Source organism: Mastigoproctus giganteus, chromosome 8 (assembly GCF_048544385.1).
Source record: "Mastigoproctus giganteus isolate SK-2022 chromosome 8, ASM4854438v1, whole genome shotgun sequence".
NCBI classification, from domain to species: Eukaryota; Metazoa; Arthropoda; class Arachnida; order Uropygi; family Thelyphonidae; genus Mastigoproctus; species Mastigoproctus giganteus.
This window is the reverse complement of record NC_143582.1, coordinates 125,185,567-125,210,516: the sequence shown is the minus strand read 5'-3', so window position 1 is coordinate 125,210,516 and position 24,950 is coordinate 125,185,567. Positions and strand designations below refer to the sequence as shown.

At 39.0% G+C, this 24,950-nt stretch overlaps 1 protein-coding gene across 4 annotated transcripts in view; it reads left to right on the top strand.

Annotated features, from left to right (window-relative positions):
• The window catches only part of LOC150081800 (SEC14-like protein 2), a 219,284-nt gene continuing 194,334 nt past the window's right edge, over positions 1-24,950 (top strand). For 2 of the 4 annotated variants that reach the window (XM_090379675.1, XM_090379679.1), the window contains exon 1: positions 24,315-24,445. The gene's annotated coding sequence lies outside the window, so the exon portion shown is untranslated. Of the gene's footprint in view, positions 232-24,314; positions 24,446-24,950 lie in introns of those variants that run through there. The other 2 variants (XM_090379677.1, XM_090379676.1) reach the window with 2 other exon arrangements.

The following is a 24,950-nucleotide window of genomic DNA, read 5'->3' as shown; positions in this document are numbered from 1 at the left end:
GTTTTAAATTATAACAGCTACTTGAAACGTATACAGTAATAAATATAATTAAACGCCAAGGTGTAACTGTGAAACCTAAACTGCATTGCGTTGTTATTAAACGTAATTCAACTTGCAGAAATCAAACGGTAAATGATATTCTTCAAATATGTCAGGTAAATATACCTTTCTTGCATGACTTCTCGACAATTCTTGAAAAACAGGATTTTGAGGAAACTACTACTACTAACTGTAAGTTTGCTCAGTATATATTCGATTTAAATAAAAGAACTTATTTAATATTCAAAAATATCAAGATATTTGAGTTTCACTTGGAAACAAAAGATATTTGATAAATATATTTGATTTCCACTTGGAAACAAAACAGTGTGTATTTATATTGTTCTGCTTATGAAAAAGGTATTCATATATTTGAAAAAAATAAAATAAATAAACAAGTGAGCTCTAATGAAATTAAGAGTTTAAAAATCAATTTTGCGTGTGCTTTTAAAATATACCGTATGACGGAGAATATTATTTTTTCTCCCTAACACTCCAAAATTAATGACGAAATTGTTGGGATCCGCAATTAACTGACTTAAATGATTAAATACATTATAATGATTATAATGTATTTATCTCTACTTCACTAGCATTATGTATGAGGTTGTAAGTTGGACGATGTGCGAATATTCACTCTCCGTTTGTATAACGAAGGTTATCGCAGAAAATTCATTGAGTTTTTATCAATACAGTACAGTATATGCAAAAGAAAAAGGATAGTTTAGTTGATATGCACGTAAAAAACTTAAAATTCTCTGCTTTGTTTCAAAGAAACTCATTTTAGTTTCAGTGTCACTTGTTTTTTCCTTTTGCTGCCATTTTATTTGGGGTCATTGACCACAATTCGCCTATCGCTGTTATAAGTTGAGCAAGTAATAGTGAATCCAACTCTATTGTTACCGTGGAAGCAAAATCAAGAAATAAATGGGATATTGGCTAAAGATCAGTTTAGACATTACTACGGATTGCATTGCAATGAGAGATTCGTGCTATAACATGAACAGCTGTAGCATGAATCTCTCATTGCAACCTATATAAGAGGTTGTTGACAAATGACGTAATGCGATTTTTATAACTTGTTCAACACCTCGTACCTCTTCGTAACAGCAAAGCTTTAACTCTCCCTACTTCTCCATTATTTTGTTACGAAATATTTTAAATCAAATCAGATTATTTTTATACCAAGAAATCTATTACGTAACAAAATAAAGGATAATCGGGGTGATAACACCCGGCTTTGTTATAATCCCGATTAACACCCTGAAAAGGTTCGATAATCCGAAATTCTTAAATATGGATCGGATATCAAAAAAAACACAGATGCCACGCAGCAGAGCCAAAATAATAAAATAAATAAATAAATTTTCAGTTTATACTCCGGGACGACCAAACGGTCCGAGGAGTTCACAAGATAGATAGAATACAAGAAACAGCACCGTATTCAGTAGTCATGGGCTTGAACCCTGGTCACTCAAGGCACGTGTACTTATGCACCCGCGCGCCTGACCACTAGGCTACGGCGGCCTCCCGGTCGTCATAGACTAACAACAGGAGACGTCAGAAGCCCATTCGGGGGCTCCCCTAACAGGAAAACGCAAGAATAGAAAGCCAACACCTAATCCGGAGCGGGAGATGCGCTTCCAGACTGAATCAAAAGACATAACAGAAAACCAAACAAATCAAAAGGGACGCCTTTTGATTTGTTTGGTTTTCTGTTAGGACCAGGGACAAAGGACCAGGCATTGTAATCTTTAATACAGGAAATGAGTTATCCCCCAACACAATTGCAAGATGAAATCTATCGCAGAAATCTGCAACAAGCATTCCCGGACACAGACCCATTGAATCTGATAACACCCAGATATTAAACAAAACCCAAAAATAATAACTCAACTAACTGGATAGTAGAACTAGCTCCCAGGGTCTGGAAAGTACTAACGCAGCAGGCAAAATCTACATCAATTGGGGCAGTCATTGCTTCAGAGAGCACGTGACTGTTCCAAAATGTTTTAAGTGCTGCCAATTTGGCCACACCACACACACACACACACACACGTGTACCCAACTGCAAACCACTCCACCCTGTCGGCACTGCGCAGAAGTAGGCCATAATTACAACTCCTGCCAGAACAAAACTGCTCCACCAGTGTGTGCAAACTGCTAAGCCCTAAAGTTACCGGCAGACCACTCCGTCACAGAGTGTAACTGCCCTGTGTACTTAAAAGTCAAAAGCACTCAACAACAAAGAACAGATTATGGCAACTCTATTAAATATAAAGATTCTAACACAGTGATATTTGCACAACGGGCAATTACAGTCACTGCGCAACTAAAGAAAAAGGTAGACGAGGACAACCTTAACATCCTCTTCCTCCAGGAACCCTACATGCACAAGAAAGATTTGAGAGGATAACCACTCACGTACAAAATTGTACAAAACAAAGGCAACCCCCCCCCCCCGGCCATCTGCAACTCTGACCTCACGGTTACTAAAATAACACACTTTTGCAACGAATGTGCTGCCTGTGCTCAGATCATCTGAGCACAGGCAGCACATTAGTGATATAACATAGAATTCTCCGCATTGGGAGAATTCTATGCTATATCGCTATACTGCTGACCCAGTGAAGATATTCTCCCTGCAACACAATACCTGCAAAATGTCCTCCACGAGCTCCCTGGGCGCCTTCGTAGCTAGGTGGGTAAGAGCAGCAGTGCGTAGCACACCCTTCTTGATTAGACCGGGGTTCGAGCCCATGACCACCAAATACGGAGGATGCGGAAAGGTCAGGAAATGACCACCGCATATCCCCCGAGCAATATGGCCTTAGTTGCTAATGCTCCTAAAAACCATATAACAAACAAATTAACAAACAACGAGCTCCCTAATGCTGAAATAATCATCTGTGCAGATGCAAACTGCAGGTCATCAGCATGGCACAGTTCAACTCCCGACCGACAAGGAACTGCCAAAGGACAGTGCCTGGAAAAATTCCGGACCAACAGAATTTTCACAGTATTGAATCAGCCAAACAATCTACCGACTTTCTCAAGTACCCTTTGGGAGGCGACAATAGACATAAGCCTAGCCACTCGCTCCACAGCAAGATACATATCCTCATGAAAAGTCAGAGAGGAATGGACAACCTCTGATCACAGAGTAATAACCTTCCAAATGCACCGTATCCTCGATAGACCACCCATACGCAGAATAATCTTCAACAGATTTGCTATAGCCAAGTAAAACTGGGAACAATTTCATCAGAAGGCACTGATATACTCTGTTGAAGCATTCGACAGCACAAACCTCACACCGACCAGCACCAGCGCGCTATAGTAAGTCTAATCACAGAGGCTTCAAACATAGCTATAAAATGAAAGAAACCATCCCCAGGTGCAGTCCCGTGGTGGTGGTGCCCTGAGCTTCAGAATGAAGTAAATATATGCTGTAAAAGCTTCCAGCGAGCGAGATCCTGGCTGGCTGCAGAGGTAGAAGTCCTTAGACAACAATACCGCGAGGTCAGAAACGAATGCACAGCCCTGGTAAGAACCCGGAAGAAATGTTCATGGGAGAGACTAGTCTCAACAACAGGAAATGAGAACCCCTGAGGGATGGATTGTATAAAAAGTGGCAACTAAAAATTACCCATCTTCGACGAAAACACCTGATGGCCACTATACCACATCCTGGCACCAATTCATAGACAATATTCTCAATACCACCTTCCAGAAACTCCCCTTAAACCACAATCCTGAGCAACTTCAGATCTGTAAAGAAAATACTAATTGCTGCCTAGAACATCGGGAAGACCCATTCACACTTGAAGACCTCCATCTGGCGACGGCAAAAATAAGAAATAAGAGAACACCCGGCGAAGACTACCTGGAGCAAGAAACTGTAAAAAAGAAAAAGCCATGGAATATATCCCTACAACCAGTCTGCGCAGGTAGCACAGTGGTATCGTCACCGTCCTCCCCACACCGGGTGGAAAAGGCCTAGATTCGAATCCCGTCGATGACGCGAGGAACTTTAATGGGCTTTTTTCACTCCGTGGCTGAGTTAGTCGGTCTCAGGCGTAGATAGCAAGGTTTTTCTCCCCGGTAAATGGGATTTTTTCGTCCAGCAAAACAGGCAAATCGACCATAGAACATACGCAATTTACAGACACAAATACGGGTTAATGTATTTAATTATGGGAAACCCTAAAAAATAATAATCCCAACAACCATCTTAAACGTATATAACCACTGCCTATCTGCAGGATGTTTTCCCCCATGATTGGAGAGCCGCACAGATTAGACTCATACTGGAGAAACCACAGGAACTCCCGGAGATATACAGACCCATAGCCCTACTGCAAGTACTAAGTAAATTGTATGAACACCTTCTGCACAGCAGGATACAAGCTCACTACCAAGAAGCAGGCCTCCCCTCTTCCAAGCAATTCGGCTTTCGAAGAAACCGTGGATGCCCTGGAACGTATAATAAATTCAGCCACAAACAGCAATAGTAAATACTTCCTGATTATCTCCATCGACTTTTCCGGGGCATTTGACTCACTTTGGTGGCCAAGTGTCCTCGGCAGACTGCGGGACCTCCGTAGCCAGGAGCAGCAGCGCGTAACACACGCTTCTTGATTAGACCATGACCACCAAATACGGAGGAAGCGGAAAGGTCATGGAATGACCACCGCATATCCCCGGAGCAATATGGCCTTAGTTGCTAATGCTCCTAAAAACCAAAAAAAAAAAAAAAAAAAAAAAAACAAAGTAACAGACTGCGGGATGCAAACATTCCGAGCAACTTATAGCAGTGCATTAAAACCTATCTTTCGGACAGAAGGATCTCAGTATCTACACCCTATAGCCAACTCAACCGGCTGGTGTTCCGGTGGTGCCCACAGGGATCAGTCCTGGGGCCTCTTCTCTGGAACCTGGTGATGGATGGCTTGCTCAACCAGAATCTAAACGGAGCAGACGCAGAAGCCTTCGCAGATGACCTGGTCCTGATGCTGGAGGTAGACAATCGTGCATAATCGGGCCATTGACACCCTCCAAGAATGGTCAAAAATTAATCACTTAAGAACATCACCCGATAAGACATCCACAAAACTTTTAAAAGGCTCCACTGACATCAGGCGGCCACCTCAGATAAAAACAGAAGATAAAATCATAAAAATGAGCACGGAATTAAAATACCTAGGAATCATCCTTGATAAAAATCTGTCATTCACCCCACACCTCGTATATCTACAAAAAAAGATCAAAACTACTCAGCCCTCATAGCAAGAGTCTCGCGAAAGGATTGGGGCTTAAGGAAAAGAACCCTGACCCTCTTTTACAAGGCATTCTTCATCCCAGTCATCACTTATGCAGCAGGGATCTGGCTTTAAAAAAGCAACCACCGCAGTCAATAAAAGAAAACTAAAACGATACAGCGCAGCATCTTACTCACTGTATCTAGAGAATGCTGCACGGTCAGCTTACATGCACTGCAGGCCCTTGTGGAGTTCCTACCCTTGGACCTGGAGATTGTCCGCTGTGGCATGATATATCAATTATCAAGTGGGAACAGTGTAACTTGCATTGGCTTCACCACAGACCCGACCAACAACAACAAAACAGAAAAAAAAAAAACGACTAACCAAATATCTTCAACAAACCCGGCAGTCTCGATGGGCGGACTCAACTAAAGGTGACATGAACCGGACATTACCCAAGTGTACCCCCCAACAGCCAAACTGGTTCTTACGGGGGCTCTACACCACCTTTCTTCTAACGGGGCACGGCTCCTTTAATGCCAAGCTGTTGACATTCGGCATCAGGGATTCCCCATTATGCCACTGTGGAGAAAACCAAACATGGTCACACCTAATGGACGATTGTGCCCTCTTTGAGGACATATGTTATTTTATCACAAAAATACGCTTTAACCCGAAGGAATGGGGGCACCTTATATTACATGAGGAGGAGCACTACAAGGCCCTCTCGTGCTTTGCACGTGAGCTGTTTACCCGGCTACGGGCAATGCCCATCTCCCCAGGCCTGATGCACAGTGTTGAATCCAGAGCGTTTGCACCGCGGAGTATTTAACATCTAAATACACTTGTGTACAAAACTTAAGGACCAACACATTTTCTAAAGGTTACAACCACAAAATATTTACTGATGAGAGTAGATTCAGTCTCAGCAGCGATTCTGGACGTCAGCTAATCTGGCGAGAGGTTGGCACATGGTATCACCCCGCAAACGTCACTGAAAGGGACCAATATGGCGAGTTAAGGATCTGGTCTACTATTCCAGCCAGTGGCGGGAACAGTGGCCAGAAGCACATGGAAAGACAGTAAGTAGCATGTGGCAGATGTACACATTACTGAGACAAAAGCAAATGAAAAATAAAGGGAAATTATGTAGCACGTGGTAGACTGAACGTTTAAATAAGACAGTGAAATGGATAGTTAAAACTAAAGAAAATATGGACTGAATGGTTATAGAGTGGGACTTAACCTAATATGAAAGAAACTAATAATATGACAGGAACGAGTCAAAAGAACCACGCAGGAGAAAGTAAACTACCTAATTGAGAATGTAATTGTTGCGACATCAGGAGGTCAAAAATGTGCGTGGGAGGAAAGCGTATACAAATTTTTTGAATAAAATAAAAGGCAAAGGTAGACTGAAATGAAAGCCAAAGCGGAAAGATAATTTAGGCCACGGCGCCGTGGCTAAGCGTCATGCCCGAAATAAGTGAGAAATCGCCAAAAATGAGCCGTAATTCTACCATTAAAAAAAAAAAAAAAAAATTGGAAGACACCCAGTGAAAAATGTACGATGTTCATTATTCATGTATAAGGCCAGTCTTATATAACAATACACACTTCGAGTGTACTGTTATACTAGAGATTACACTCTAGTCCCAGAGAGATAACAGCTAAAGACAATTTTTGAATATAATCGCAAGGGTTACACCACGCTAGTCTCAGAAAGCTAACTGCTAAAGCCAACTTTCCAATATAACTTCTCGGATTACATCACGCTAATCCCAGAAAGCTAACAGCATCATCATCATTCAAGAAGATACATACACACCCTTTAATACTTTCTCAGCCACTGATATCTCAGAGCCTAACCATATTTTCGAAAACAGCCAGCTGGCCATGCCAATTCAACAGATAAAGGCAGCATGTAAGTACGAGTGCCTTGTCACGGGATATACAATCTACCTTTTATTGATTTAAAGTTTAAATAAATAAAATGGATGATTGTTTAAATTTTAAACAATCATCTAGTTAATTTAATAATTTTTAACATAGTGAGGTTCTCCCAATTTCTCCAATGAATAGAGAGATAATTTTTATAAATAAATAATGAAATAAAATAATAATTATTAAATTATTATATAAAACCCTCTGGCTTTTATAGTAATTTATTCAGATAATAGTCATTGTAGTGCTATTTTAAAAATGAATTAAAATTCTGAAAATTTTCTTACTCCATTTGGAGGCCATGGTGAATTGGTGCCTATGGCCACTTTTGCCATATCTATTACACTTATATGTTGATGAAGTTGTTATGGTAGGGTTTTAGGCGCATCAGCAACTTAGGCCATATTGCACGGCATATAATATGTCTGTAAATTGTATATGTTCTGTGGTCGATTTGCTGTTTTCTGGACAAAACAGTCGAGTTTCGGGGGGAGAACCATGCTGCACCTCGCTTGAGACTGACTAACTCAGTCGCGTTATGAAAAAGACCCCTAAGAATTCCTCGTGTCATTGACACGAGGAATTCTTAGGGGTCTTTTTCATAACGGGAGGATGGTGATTATACCAATTGTGCTATCCACTAGAGCATTAATGAAGTAAATCTACCAACTGCTAATTATTCGAATGCTATGAGTAAATGAATGAATTGTCCAAATGGAATGACTTACCTTAAATGAAATTATCATGTATGACCTCTCAATAATGGCCAACACTAATTCAGAGCGTGACGAAAATTGATTTTGTTTTTACTGGTATTTAACACTAACATTTGTTAATGTTAAAAATGAACAAATTGAAAATGAGCTGCTTCAGCGTCAAACGACAGAATTTATTTTAAAACTAATCACTGTTAAGTTAAATTTATACAGCTTTGAAAACATCTATACAGGGTGTTTCAGTTAAACGTTTCAGAACTTCTAAGAGGGATAGGGTACATCCTGACAACTCGAAATCATATAGCAATGTGGGGTCGGAAATGCTTTCCTGAAGCGGTGTTGTACACAGAAGCACCATAAAGAAAAGAGACCGTAAGTGAGAAATCGTTTTAATAATACATGAAAAGAAGCAAAAGGTACATGGATTAAAGTAAGTGTTCGAAGTTTCTTCCACGGGCTACAATGCACGCCTCACATCTCCGACGCATGGACATCCGAACATTCTGGAATACTCCAGGCGAATTTCGAATTTCTTCGGCAGCTACTGCGATTCTTGCAACCAGCTCCTCCGCATTGTCAACAGGGGTGTCATAAACTAGCGATTTCATATGACCCCAGAAATAAAAATCAAGACATGATAGGTCGGGTGACCGAGCAGGCCAACGCACGGGACCACCACGTCCGATCCACTGTTGACCAAATGTGACATCCAGGTAGTTACGAACATCTCCGCTATAATGGGCAGGGGCTCCATCGTGTTGGAACCACATTGTCTGTTGCGTCGATGCAGAAATCTGTTCATCTCTCAAAAGTTGTGGCAATACTTGCTGCAGAAAGATCAAGTAGATAGGTCCGGTTAGACGACACGGTAACAGGTAAGGGCCGATGAGGTGATCTCCCATAATACCGGCCCATACATTGACCGAAAATCGAATCTGTGCTGCACGACGTCGTATTGCATGCGGGTTCTCGACCGCCCAGATATGGTCGTTATGCGTGTTGAAAATTCCTTCCCTTGTGAAGGATGCCTCATCGGAAAACAACACTTCAGCAGGAAAAAGGGGATTTCTAGCACATTTTCCAAGGTACCACTGTGCGAAAGCAATACGAGGTGCATAATCCTCCGGTTGCTGTGTCTGAACACGCTGCACGTGAAACGGATGCATGTCTTGTTCTCGGAGAATCCTCCAGACGCTGCAATGGGAAACCCCGACTGCGTTTGCTAGACTTCGTGTACTCGTTCTTGGATTCCCCTGTACATGCTGCAGCACATTCTGTTCGACGGCTGGAGTCTGTGCTGTTCTTACCCTGTCCCTGTCAGCTCTTTCAAATGAACCTCTCTCAGCTAACCTCTGGTGCAGTCTTGCAAAGAAATTATGACTGGGAATACGCCTCGTCGGATATCGTTCCGCGTACAAACGCTGTGCGGGCCCACTACAATTTGCAGCCCCGTACGCCAAATGCATATCGGCTAACTCTGCGTTCGTGTAATCATCCATCCATCCTACTAACTTGGCGTTCTTGTTCAAGAAATTCGAAATTCGCCTGGAGTATTCCAGAATGTTCGGATGTCCATGCGTCGGAGATGTGAGGTGTGCATTGTAGCCCGTGGAAGAAACTTCGAACACTTACTTTAATCCATGTACCTTTTGCTTCTTTTCATGTATTATTAAAACGATTTCTCACTTACGGTCTCTTTTCTTTATGGTGCTTCTGTGTACAACACCGCTTCAGGAAAGCATTTCCGACCCCACATTGCTATATGATTTCGAGTTGTCAGGATGTACCCTACCCCTCTTAGAAGTTCTGAAACGTTTAACTGAAACACCCTGTATATATAATGTCTTTGACTTGCATACGCGAAACCAGAAGTTGTGGATGGCCACCTGGCAACAGCAGTGCTAATATAGTTGAAGAATTACGTGATGATTTTTCATGGAATCTAGAATTCTCTAATTACTACTCTTATACCACGTGAATATTACGATAGTTTATTTAGCTATTAACTAAATCACTATACATTAAGGTAACGTTTCGGGAACCTTGCCGGAACCCATTCTCAGATCATGCATAGGCTGTTGCAGTCTCCCGCTTGCCGAATGTCTCAATTCTCAAAGAACGTGCAGTAGGAATTGAGACATTCGGCAAGAAGGAGGCTGGCAACAGCCTATACATGATCTGAGGATAGATTCCGGCAAGGTTCTCGAAATGCTACCTTAATGCAGCGGTTTTGAACCGGGGTGCCACAACAACATCCCAGGGGTGCCACGTAATTTGGTTTTAAGTTATTTAAACTTATTATTATTTTTTTAATTTATATCTTTATTTCATTATAAAAGGGAGTACAGTATCTTTTTAATTTTGTCGTCAGAGCCGGCCCGAGGGGGGTGCGAACGGTGCGAGCGCACAAGGCCCCGCGTTTCTGAAGGCCCCGCGCCGCTGACTGATTTTGCAAAATAAAAATGATTTAATTTTTTTTTTTTTTTTTTTGTTTTAATACTGTCGCAAAATCTAGCGACATCGCCATAAAATGGCCATATTTTTAATATACATAAGAAATAAATAAATAAATTTTTTGTTTATACTCCGGCACGACAACCAAGTCAGTAGAGTTTACAATAAACCGTCAATACAAATATTTATCGTATTTAGTAGTCACGGGCTTGAACCCCGGTTACTCAAGGAACGCGTGCTATGCACCCTCGCTCCTGACCACTCGGCTACGTAATGTCAGTAATCATGTTATTAACATTATCTGAAATCCCGCCAAGAATTCCCCAAAGAACACGGAAAAATATATTTTCTTTCAAATATATTTTAAATGTCTCTGCTTACAAATAAAAATAATAATTCATTGGAGTTTCATTTGAAATTATTGAATAAATATTCCCCACAAATACGAATATATATATGACAGCTGATCGTACATCGTACGTTTTTATCGCGATTCGCGAGGTTTGAAAACAAATAACATATTCGTATCTATTTCGCAACATGACTAGTAGAGACAGAGATGCAGGAAGAAATTATATGTATGGCTCTGATAAATTGAAGAAAAAAAAGAAAGAGAGAAGAAATTACGGAAAAACAGAGGAACTCCCTCGCAAAATTTTTAAAAACCGAAAATGTGCAACAAACTGAAAAAACGCATAATTCACAGTTACTGGAAGATCAAACTCGCGGAAATGAAATTATGCCGTGCGACATCCACGAAAACGATACTGATCATCATAAAGCCACCTCTCGTCCTAATGAAGAGGAAATCGATGATAGGAAAACTGTAGAACGGGAAGATAATCACGAAGCAGAGGGAAAAGTACAGACGGAGGATTTTTTGTCAGCGTCGAACAAAGAACAAGATGAATTATTCCGAGGACCGCAGCTTCAAGAGAATTAACAAAGCGACGAAGACGAAAATATCGATATCAATGATCCTAGTACTTGGCCCGAAATTATAACTGATAAATTTAGAATGGCTATCGTACAAAATGGCGTGACACAAGTAAAAAACTACGATTTTCCGAAAGATAAGAATAACAGAAGTTTTTCTGAAAATTATTATTTAAGAAAATTAACGAATGGGGAACGTCAAGAACGAAGGTGGTTACTCTACTCAAAGTCATGAAATTGTAATCGCGATTACAAAGTAATGAAAGATCAAAATATCATTTACAAGCTATGTACAAATTGTTACAACTTGAAAAGAATTTGAAACTTGGAAACACTATTGACAAAGAACATGAAAAAATAATTAAAAACGAAACACAGCGTTTAAAATGTATTTGTGAACGAATAGTGGCTGCAATTATATCAGAGCATAATTTGGCGTTCAGAGGCAGCAGCGATGCTTTATATAAACCGCACAACAGTAATTTCTTAGGTCTTGTAGAATTACTTGCAAGATTTGACCCAATCATGAAACAACATTTGGTGGGTAGAATCAGCATCGCATTCCTATTTATCTCATAGAATACAAGATGAACTGATTTCTGCTTTGGCTAAAAAAAGTTAGAAAGGAAATAATAAATACAGTTAAGAAAGCTAAGTATTTCACAATTTTATTAGATTGCATTCCAAGACGTAAGCCATCAAGAACAATTATCTGTTATTTTAAGATATGTTAATGTAGATAATTCTGAAAGTGATGTGAGTATACAAGAACGATTTATTTGTTTTGAAACAGTAAAAGACTCGACAGGAAAAGGGTTATCAGCTAAAACTGAAAGCATATTAGAAAAGGAGGAATTAGATTTAGGGAACTGTCGAGGACAGGGATACGATAACGGAACTCATATGAGAGGTTTATATAAAGGCGTGCAAACACTTATTCTGCAAAAGAATTCCAAAGCACAGTATATGCCCTACGGAGGTCATAATTTGAATTTAGTTCTTGGAGACATTTCAAATTCATCTTCTCTTGCAAATTCATTTTTTGGGACTTTACAAAGCATATATAATATTTTTGCAAGTTCTGTAATACGCTGCGATATATTAAAAGAGCGTGTCAAACATCTTACTCCAAAACCACTGTCAGAAACGAGGTGGGAATGTCGCCTCGAAAGTGTGAAATCTGTGAGATACCAAGTACCACAATTTTCTCTAGCTTTAAAATACCTTTATGAACATACCAGTGACATGAAAACGAAATCCAATCAATCGAAAATAAACTTACTTCATTTGAATTTTTATTAAGTTTGGTCATTTGGTATGACATACTGAATGAAGTAAATATTGTGAGCAAGATATTTCAAAATTCAAATATAGATATCGTACTGCAAATTCACATTTAAAAGGCCTTTTAAATTTTTTTGAGCAGTATCATGAATCGGGATTCAAATCTTCTTTAATAACTGCAAAGGAAATAGCTGAAGAATTACAAGTGACATCTGAATTTAAGAATCAAAGAACTGGACGAAAAACAAAGCAATTTTGTTATGAAGGAACCGATCAGCCTATTTCATCAGGCGAAGAATATTTCATAATTCAATATTTTCTAGTCATAATCGATAGTGCGATTATTTCTTTTAAGAAAAGATTCGAAATTTATCACGAACATGAGACATCATATGGTTTTTTATATAATTCGGATAATATTCAAAAACTGACTGAAAATGATCTTCTTAAATGTTGCAAAGACTTAAATGCGACCTTACAAGCCGATATTGATTGCATTGATTTATTTAATGAAATCAAAATTTGTCGTCGAGTTTTGCTTTCCAGGATCACAATACTACAAATATTACAATATTTACTGAAAAATAATTTATTTGAATTGTATCCAAATTTTGTTACTGTTCTGAAAAATATATTAACCTTACCAATTACCGTCGCATCTGCAGAAAGATCTTTCTCAAGATTGAAAATAATAAAAAATTACTTGAGATCTAGCATTAGTCAAGAACGATTTACTTCCTTAGCCATTTTATCTATCGAATCTGAAATAGCCAAAAAACTAAATTATGATATTATCAACGAATTTGCTATAAAACATGTAAGAAAATGAAACAAAAATCACATATTATGAACTTATTCGATTAAGTCGCATACCAAATTGTATTTTATAAGTATATGAAGCAATTATTTTTCTTATTTGATTTATTAAAGATTTTTTTGTTAATTAATTTAATGTTAATGTTTGTTAATTTGTTAATGTTAATTTTATTAAAATAATTTAATATTTATCATTTTCATGTAATCCTTACTAAACCAATTTGTGCAATGTAATAAATATCAAAATGCAATAAATTATTTTGTTGTACGAAATTTGTATCAAGGCCCCACAAGTTAACTTTGCACCGGGCCACGCTTTTGTTCGGGCCGGCTCTGTTTGTGTAATCTATAACTGATGTTTACTTAGTACCTCTATATAAAGAATAAAATTATTATTTACTGCATATATATAATTTGTATCATGAAATGTGATTTTTATAATTATATTATTGTAATAACTATCATATAACATATATATTTTTAATATTTTATATATAGATATATATATAATATATATATATAGCAGAAAAGCAGAAAATAAGCAGTCTAATGCTTATAGTATGTCTAATGCTTCAAAACGCGCACGCAGTGCAGCAGTAGAGAAACAAAACTATATAAATAATGTGTCGTTTGTAGAGTAAATAAAGTGTCTGTGAAAATGGAAATGAAAAGTCCACAAGGTGCCAGAACTAAGAAAGTTTAAGAGGTAGTAGAAAGTGGAAAAGGAAAGTGAATTTCCCGGCTATGTATCATATTTTTATCTACTATATTCAGATCATGCATATTTGCCATCCCCTGATTCGACCTCTTGCTAAAATTGCCCTCCCATATCTGAATGTAGTGTTATTTATTTACTTGTTTTTTTTTTTTTTTTCCTCAGTCCCAGGTTCATTTTTGCACTAGGTTTTTCAAATTATTTCACCTGTTTGACCACTACTCACTTCCGCTTTCTACTATCCCTTAAACTTCTTTTAGTTCTGGCACCTTGTGGACTTTTCATTTCCATTTTCACAGACTTTATTTATTCTACAAACCACACATTATATTATATATATCAGCGGTTCTCAAACTTTCTGAGCCCACGCCTCCCTTAACCTGTAAAATTTTCCCGGTGCCTCCCTTGAAGTAAAGCATCTATAATTGTGCAATTTCTTATTTTTAATATGTTAATACAATAATTATTAATACTACATGAAATAATAAGCATCTGTAGTTCTGAATTACTAACGTAATTTAAACTACAGATGCTAAATTATGTTAGTAATTTAGAACTACAACTTCTAAATTACTAACGATTATTATCAGTAAGTAATCACGCCAAAAACAATAAAAAAAACACAATCGCACACCGCTAAAACCATATTTTCAACCATGCAGCTAATAGTAGTAGTGGCTTGTGCTGCAAGAAAGCAAGTGTATGAGCTTATGCAGCATCAGCCAAAAAAAAAAAAAAATCACACCATTCCCTCCAAATGCCTGTCCAGTTCCTCCTTAAATTTATTTAACCTATCAACTTCCACAAGGACAGATGGAAGTTTGTTCCAGCAATTAACCACCCCCTGGCTAAACGCAAATTTGCGCACATCTATTCTACTGTGGGGGGGGGGGGGAAGGTTAAAACTTTTATTATATGTTTATTACTTTGAACTTTCAGACCCACCTCTCTTAACTTTGTGTTTCCCAGTTTATTTTCCCCTAATTAACCCCCCTCCACATTAACACCTGACTTGTATACTGCACAGAAGATCACAGATTCTGGGGGAATAGAAGTTCGGGTATGTCTCCTCTGGACTGGCTGAGAATTCAGAATGACTCATACTACACTTGGTAAACATATACAATATTGTTTATTCACAGTATGTACATTAAAAGAATATATCATACATCATCAATTGGGTATTATGTTAATTACTAGCATTATATGTGTGCTAAGATGTAAAGATAATCACAACCTCATATATCATGTCTCTTCATGTCTTTCTGCCTTTTCTCCTTCTGGTTTAGGTTACATCTCATAACATTCTCTTGTCTTCTAACAATTTAAACTTCCCAACCGGGATTACAGCAGTGAGCATAACACCTATATGTGTATTTTCCTAGATTTATAAATCCTCGCTATAATCTTTCTTTAATTATCCGTTCCAAAATAATTACATGTGCATAGAACATAGTCTCAACTTAAAACATACTAGTCTCGAGTACATATATCTAAATCTTCCTTGTTTATTAACTTATCTTTGTGATGAAGTACATATATCTATATCTTATGAACTTTCTCCTTCCCTTTATGCTAAACAATATCATATCAACTATCAACTAATTTAAAACGTTCCCTAGAGTCCTTTCCTTCAAATCAAGCTTAAATCTATTATTTAGTACTTACATAACAGCTTAGGGGATCATTCTTTATACAACCCTTTTCTCAGCTCAGGGGCAGCCATCATCATCAGCATAGGGCCTCGTCAGGCTCTTACTGGAATTAATCATCGGCTAAGGAACTGCTGCTCATCTACAGGAATTCTCATTCGTTCAGGAACTCACTCTTTTCTCCATAAATGGGTTGCTCTGGCCCGCTTTGGGCGTCTGATCAGCTCGACGATACTGGGGTGCATATAAAATTATCAAGACTCTCCTTACCGCTTTATCGAGAAGCCAGACTGCATAACTCTTCCTTATCTTTCTATACCGAGACTTTTCGATCCTTATCACTCAACTCCAGCATATGTGTTTCCATCTTTCATTGGGCATCTCCTTCCTATTTCTACGTTGCGGCTGACCCCTCCCAGAACTTGCCTAACGAATTGTCTTTGCGACAAACTGCTTCAATTCCCACTACCACATTCCAGCGATTCACAAGAACTCCCACCTTCTTCAAAACTTCCTACAACTCCAGAAAACTCAAACTCTCTCACTGCAAAAAACTTCCTTAAATTAATTTCTCTGTCCGCTACTCTCCAGCGATTCTCCCGACACTTCTCGGGATTTCTTTCCAGCCGCACATCACTCGGGCCCACCCACAGGAACTCTCAAAAACTTCCAAAAACTGCCCAAACTGTCAAAAACTGGAACTGTAACTTCTCCTGTTCCATCTCCTTTTTTGCTTCAGCCACCCCTTCTATTCTGATCCAATCGTAGTTCGTTCTTCATCATCCCTTTATTCTCATTCGCTCTCTCCCACTTCCGTCGTTTTCTTGGCCCTTCCCTTTCCTGGGGAAACATCCGACTTCTCAAAATTTCTAGAAGCCTCGATGAACTTCCGGACGTCTAGAAATTTCTAGATATTTCCTTGTGATCATTCAGATGCACTTACCCCCATTAGTCCACTCCGTTTTTTCTCCACCGCTCCTTGAAATCAGTAAGTGCTCAAGGAGTCGGTTTGTTTTATCCAGCGGCTAGCCATTTCCACACGGTGTATGCCGCATCCAGGGTTCCCTCCACCCTCTTAGTCTTTAAAATTCTTCCTCTCCACAAGGGGGAGTCGGTTCCCTTGTTCTTTTCTTCCAAAGAGTTGCCCACTTTCTGTTTATAGCGACTTGAACTGCTCTTACGGTGTCCATTGTACTTTTGTGCCCTGTCCAGCTATCCCCCGTTGTTACGGTAATCCTTCCCTACTTAACTGTACGGTACAGAGCGATCGCAATCTAAGCTGAAAATCATCCTATGTAAATAATATTATTTAATATATATATATATATTTTTTTTTCTTGTTATGTTATAATATTTATAATATAATATTCCCTAGGATAAGTGTAAGAATTGGGTTCTTACACTACATCTGTCTTTTCTTAATTTGAATTTATGCCCCCTTAGGTTGGTAATCTGAACAAGTGGAAGGATCCAATCAGAATTCAGCGTGCTCAACCCATTCAAGGCCTTATACACCTCAATCAGATCACCACGCAGGTGCCTAGTCTCCAGCCACTGCAATTCGCAGAATTTAAGCCTCTCTTGGTAAGAGGATCCCTTCATTCCCCTCACCAATCTTGTTGCCCTTCTCTGTACACGCTCAAGCAAATCTACATCCTTCCTAAAATGAGGCCTCCAGACCTGTACGCAATACTCAAAGCGTGGCCTGACCATTGTCTTATACAGAGGGACAATCACCTCCTTTTCCCTGCTAGCAAAATTTCTATATATCATTGACAAAACCCCATGACCTGCCCTGGCAGCCTGTCTGCATTACTATGCAGACAGGCTGCAATAGTATAATATACTATTGTATACTAATGCTATACTATGCAATCTACCTATACATGTCATACACACTACGCACTAAATTATATATATATTACATTACATCATATCAATCATAATTCATCAATCCATTTCAGCAAAATATATATTTTTTCCAAATGTTTATCTCATGTTTATGTATCGGAGTTAGAGTGAAATAGGTGGCGGTAAATGCTTTAAAAAATAGGTTATAAAATTTAATGTTATGTTATGAAAGTTTATTTATATGTATATATTTTTTTATTTATACTGTATATGTTATGTTATGAAAATTACATTTCTGTTAAACTTTTTCGCGCCTCCATTTGCACTAGTCCGCGCCCCCCAGTTTGGAAATCGCTGATATATATATTCGGATCGAACAGCCAGAAAATTGAGTATGGGTGCCCCAAAATAAATTAAATGACTTAGGAGTGCTGTTATTAAAAAAAAAAGTTTGAAAATATCACTGCCTTAATGTATAGCAATTTAGTTAATGGCTGAATATACTATCTTAACAGTCATGTGATATAAGAGTGGTCATTACAGAAATCTAGATTCAACAGTAGTGCTGCTAGGTCAGTGCTCCTTTGCTCACTACGGCTTGCCAATTAAGCCTAGAATTTCCTATTATTGGTATTCATTTAAAAAAAAAAAACTCTTTTTCCTTTGATCACCAGAGTAGAGCATTAGCATTAGCATTAGTAGAGGCATTTGATGCAAGAAAGCAAGCTTATGCAGCATCAGCCAAAAAAAAAAAAAAAACCACTTCCACTTCACCCCTCTGTTCGTTCAAAATACCTGTCCAGCTGAGCCTTAAACTTATTTAGGCTATCAACCTCCACCACAAGGGATGGAAGTCTGTTCCACCAACCAACCACCCGCTGGCTAAAGGCAAATTTCCGCACGTCAATCCTACATCTGTCTTTCCTCAATTTGAATTTATGCCCTCTCAGGTGATTTTTCTGAGCTAGAGGAAGAATCCCATCAGCATTGAGCATGCTTAAACCATTCAAGGCTTTATACACCTCTATCAGATCACCTCGCTGGTGCCTAGTCTCCGGACACTGTAATTTGCAAAACTTAAGCCTTTCTTCGTAAGAGCACCCCTTTGTTACATTCACTAATCTTGTTGCCCTTCTCTGTACTCGTTCCAGCAGCTCTACATCCTTCTTGAAATGAGGCCTCCAGACCTGTATACAGTACTCTAGGTGTGGCCTGACCATCGCCTTATACAATGGAATAATCACCTCCTTATCCCTGCTGGAAAAATTCCTGTATATCATTGACAATACTCCATGAGCTACTCTTGCAGCCCGTCTGCACTGCTCAGAGAACTTCATATCTGCCTGCACAACCACCCCCAAGTCCCTTTCATTCTCTACCACTGTCAGTGTAGTACCACAGAGTTGATACGTTGCTCTGGGGTTGCTGTTTTCCATGTGTAGTACTTTACATTTGTCAATGTTAAACTTCATTTGCCACCTCTCAGCCCATCTGCTCAACCTTTCCAGATCCTGTTGCAGCAGCATAGTGTCAGTAGTGTCCTTGACAACCCTGCCAACCTTTGTATCGTCTGAAAACTTGGACATTAAGCCCGATATACCATCATCAATATCATTTATAAATACAGAAAACAATAATGGACCCAACACTGAGCCCTGAGGGACTCCACTAATAACATCAGTCCACGATGAGCAGTGTCCATTGATTACCACTCTCTGTCTTCTCCCCCTCAACCACCCCTTTATCCATAGCAGCAATTTGCCTCCAATGTCACACTGCTCCAATTTGTGTAGCAGTCTTCCATGTGCAACAGTATCAAAAGCCTTTCTAAGATCCAAGTATATAATATCAAAGTTATTCCCTGCATCCAGTTCTTTTGTGACTGCATCATAGTATCCAATCAAGTTGGTCAGGCAAGACTTCCCCTTAACAAAACCATGCTGTGTCTGAGCTATAACTGAAGTCTTGTCTAAATGATCCTGCAGTGCTTCTTTAACCAGTGCCTCCATTAATTTTCCTGGAACAGAAGTTAAGCTCACAGGTCTATAATTACTTGTGTCAGCCTTTGATCCTCCTTTGTGAATTGGGATCACATTTGCACATTTCCAGTCTATGGGTACCTCCCCTGAGTCCAAGGAAGCTCTCATAATTATGGCTAAGGGTTTGCTTACTTCCTTTGCTGCCTCCTTTAATATAACTGGATAGATCCCATCCACCCCGGGTGCCTTTCTTGTGTTTATCTTCAACAGTTTCTCCTCCACTTTACTCCCAGTTATTTCAAGATTCTGTAGCTTACTGCTAGAGTTGAATACACCTCTGGCATTCCCCTCGCTGAATAACTCCTCATGTGTGAATGTCGATGCAAAATATTCATTTAGTTTGTTAGCTACCTGAGCAGGATCATCAACAGTTGACCCATCAATATCAAGTGGACCAATCTGATTCATCCCCTTCCTTCTAGAGTTTACATAAGTAAGGAACTCTTTGCTGTTTTTCTTTGCATCCCTTGCCAAGGATTTCTCGTAATCTGCCTTCGCCTGCCTAACCTCCTTTGTAACTTGGTTGCATATCAACTTGTATCTATCATAGGCTTCTGTGTCATGTGTTAATTTGTATGTATCCCATGCATTTTTCTTCTCTGCCATATGCCTCATTAGTTCATCTGACATCCATTTTGGCCTAAACCTTGAACAATATTTCTTAGTTGGTATGTAAAGCCTAGTAGCTTCCAAGATAAGTTCTTTGAATGCTTCCCATTTTGAATTTGCTGTTGGTAACATCATCCGTTGGTCCCACTGTATAGAATTTAAATACTGTCTCAGTCCATCGTAGTTGCCTTTACGGAAGCAATAACCCTTCCCTTTACCCCTAATGGTAGTTACCTCTTTGAGTAAATCCCACTTCAGCACACTGTGATCACTGCCACCTAGTGGTTCATTTATCTGCAGATTCCTAATGCATGAAGAATCATTGCTGATAATCAAATCAAGAGTATTACTCCCTCTAGTTGCCTCCCGAACATGCTGATGTAGAAAACAATCATCCAACAAATCCACAAAAGTCCTGCTAGTGTGTGAGTAACCAGCCCCCAAATTCCAGTCAATATCTGGGAAATTAAAATCTCCCATTATAAGACACTCTGATTTACTGGCCCACTCTATTTCCCTGTACAGTTCCTTATTATACTCATCAGAGTCATTAGGCCTATAGCACACTCCTACTCTTAATTTTGATCTCCCAATGTTTATGTCACACCAAACTGACTCCACACTGCACTGTCCAGCGATGTCGACTGGCTTCACTTCCTTGGTTTTTATGTGTTTCTTAACTAATAGCATAACCCCTGCTCCCTTCCTATCCTGTCTATCCTTTCTGTAGACGTTGTACTCCCCAAATTGCAGTTCTGCATCCCTTATATCTGTGTGACACCACGTCTCTGATATCCCAACAATATCTGCCTTCGATGTTTTGAGCAATACCTCAAATTCATCAAATTTATTTACTAAACTCCTAGCATTGGTGTACACGCAAGTATACCTACACCTATTTCTATTCTTAGCTACCCTAACACAACCCATGTGTTTACTTGTACCGCAATGGCTCCCAGCAGTCTCTGAAATACCATGCATCTTGTTTTTCAGGCTTCTGCTCATTCTAATAGAAGCAGTGCAAGAATCTCTTTCACCTCTGCCAGTGGCTACTGTCAATCTATTGGTCTTTGTCTCCCCCAAGCTAGCAGTTTTCCGACCCACCTAACACTGCCTCGATAGCATCAGCAAATATTCTTGCACCCTTTCTATTTAAGTGTATCCCATCCCTGTAGAAGCAATCTCTCCTGTTAACAAGTACAGTCCAGGCTGAAAAAAATTCTACCCCTTGAGACTTGCACAATCTTTCCAGAGCCGAATTGATCGACAAGGCTCTCAACATATACTCCCTCCTATCGTGTCTGGGCAGAATTGCAGACACTTTCAAATTCAACCCTAATTCTCGGCTTTTGATCAACAGTGACCTGTACTTGTTAAGTAATTCTGCCGGTCTCCTACTCTTAATATTATTAGTGCCAACGTGTACAACTATATCACCTTTTGTGCCCTTAAAAGATGATATTCGCTCTACAACGTCATCAACCTTTGCCCCTGGCAGACATACCCTGGTCCTGTTCCACCTATCAGAGGTATTATAATTCCGGTATAATTCCAAGAGAGGTATTATAATTCCGGGGTTGGTTAATTTCTTTACCCCTTTCCCTTATTTAGAAAGAAAATATCTTTATTACAACATTTGTGGAAATATGATATTACAAACTGCACGTTACAATCGCCTATCACAGCACTTTGGACACGGGTAGGAGCGGTCCCTGGCCAAAGTGCCATGATGGGCAATTGCTTGTTATCCCAAGTTGGAGCTAAAGTGGTTATAGCCTTTCCCTTTTATGATCAATATAATGCGGACTTTTTTTTTCTGCTAAATGATTAAAGCTTGATGATTCCCCGAGGACACTGCTTTAACCCCCCCCCCCTCTTTTAACTGCAATAGTCCTCTCCTTTAGAAAATTCTGGAATTTCTCTTCGCCAGGGATGCCGCCTTATTCTGAATAAGACTAGATCAGAATATTTATAAGATAAGACTTATAAATATTATGAATTATAATTCAGAATATTTATAAGTCTTATCTTATAAATATTCTGATCTAGTCTTATTCAGAAATGGCTGTGTATTAATTATTAATGATGCTACTGCACTTAATATATACATAGTCTAAATTTGCTCGCAGCTTGAGGCTTTAGCCCTAAATGCATCTTAGTCTTCGCCAGGGATTAATAATAATATGGGAATATCCTTAACTGAAAAAAAAAAAAATAAATAAATACTAAGCTAACTGAATAAATTAAAATTAGAAAATAAAAAAAATAAAAAAAAACAATAAAGTGATATACGAAAGAAAGAAATTACAATTCGTCTTTAGCAATGAGTTTATATAACCCCGGGGGATCACATTTGGTGAGTATGGGCTTGGCACACCCAGGGGTCCTGAGATGGATATCATCATTCTTCTCTTTCTTGCTGATTCCCTTCTACTTTTGTCTCTCTCTCTCTCTCTCTCTCTCTCTCTTAGAGTAACTTGGGAATTTTTTTTTTTTTTTTTTTTTTGGCTGGTGCAGCATAAGCCTCAGGCTTCCTTGCACCATATAGCTAATAATAAATAATAAAAATAAAAGGCTTAGAGGAACTGGAACCTGAGGAGCAGTATTTATGCCAGTTCTTCGATGAAAACTGTATGCAAAAGCGACTGGTACATGGAACTTCCTAACAAATAAATGGTCTCTGTCGACGGTCACGGAGTATTCTTTGTTTGTGTGCACAAAAACCCCACTTGATCAAAATTATTCAGGTGAAGAACCAGATTCTGGACGCGCGATAGCATCTGCTGTGTGAGAAAACTACAGGACAACTGAAAGCGTGCGTGAAGAGGGAACAGCTGCGGGGTTAACCGGAGGTGAGGCACTGGAATCGTCCAGGCACAGCTACTGCAGAAGGAAGTTGAAGAGATGAGGCCAACTAGGAGTTTCAATCTTAACACGAGTCTTTTTTCTTCAGTAAGGCATGGGAGCCTCAGAATACTGATAGTACGAGCACATTACCTCCTTTAGACATTTAATGCCTAAAGGTAATATTATCTGTGGTAATGTTGCCCCCAGAGGCGACCGTTCTCCCTGCTTCCCTATTGCTACGCTCTTGTTTTCAGGTCAGCTTTATATAGCTGATGTGAGATGTACATCAATTTTATCTAGTTATGCTGCACCGCCCTTGCGCGGTCGTAATAAAAGCTTATAGTAAAAGTTTAAATATGCACGAATATAAAAACATATGACGTTCTCTGTTTGTTATTTTTGGTTTTAGGAGCATTAGCAACTAAGGCCATATTGCTTCTTTTTTTTTTTTTTTTGCGACGCCATTTTGGGAACGCGTTCGCGTCTCCACCCCCGTGCCAGGTTGCACCGTCCGCACAAACCTTCGGGTTCCCAATTCCGAATAGCACGGGGCGGTATTGGTGGTGAATGAGGGGCGGCGCCGATCGGCGTCTCTTTAAACCTAGCAGCACCGATCGTCCAGTGCCTCCACCCGCATAACAAACTACCGAACACGGTTTGACGTTGTCAGTGAAGTATTTTTGCTATGGTTATAACTGTACCTGATCTTATTGCTAGATTAACACACGCGCCTGTATAGAATATATTAAAATAATTATTTTATTTTGCTTTTAAAATCTATTTTTTAAGTTTCATAGCTGTTTCTAATTTTCGTGTTTCTGCAACGATATTAAACATCGCATTTATTTTCTTATAAACAAGATTCTTCATAATCAATGACTCCGCTCTAATAGTTTATACTCGGCCCCATAAATCCTAAAACCTTATAAAATGAAGGTACATAACCTATTACATTATTACCATTCATATATATTTTTTTACCCTTAACCGGTACTTTGCTTCTCTCCCTCTATGTATCCATGGTGACCAGGCAAACTGTCCAGGCTTGTATTTCCATCTAGCGGAAGAATTTTGAAGCTTTCCATTGCACTTTCTAAATGATACGACTAAGGAATGGCAGCTCATCGGAACATATTAGACATGTTTCTTTTTCCTAATTTATATTAATAGTATACTTTTACTGAGTGCAATATACTGAAAGTACTGTATAATACTTTCAGTTGCTTGTTTTAATCATGCCCTGTAACTCGCCAAAAAGACGACAATACAGGATACAAAGGTAGGTTAGATTTCAAACGCAGAATGCCACTGGCAAAGATGCGGTTTATTTTTCACTGCAATAATGAATCAGAATAAGAAAAAATTTAATTTATCTCTATCCCAACAAGAGCTTCATAAGAGAAAAGATTTTCTTTAATTTTATCTGCTCTGATCCCTTATTCGTTAGATTTTAATTAACCTACCTTGTTAAGCCTTTTTTGTTAAATGTACGTCGTACGCTACTGCGGTAACTAATGTGCGCTTCCTGGAATTTTTCCAGTATTGGGGGGCAGGCGAATTAACAGAAATTAAATAAGAATATTCGTAATTCGTGATGTTTCTGTTGGCTATTTTCAGGGAGGGTCAACTGGACAGTCTGTCCTTTTATTCTGCACTGAGTTCTAAACATCTTTGTAGTTTTGTGAGAATTGCCAAGCGAAAACAAAATGCTGTGTTGTTTTGCGATTATGATTTTAAATCTGTAGTTAAAATTTAATTAAGCCTAAAATTTATTTGCTCCGTGT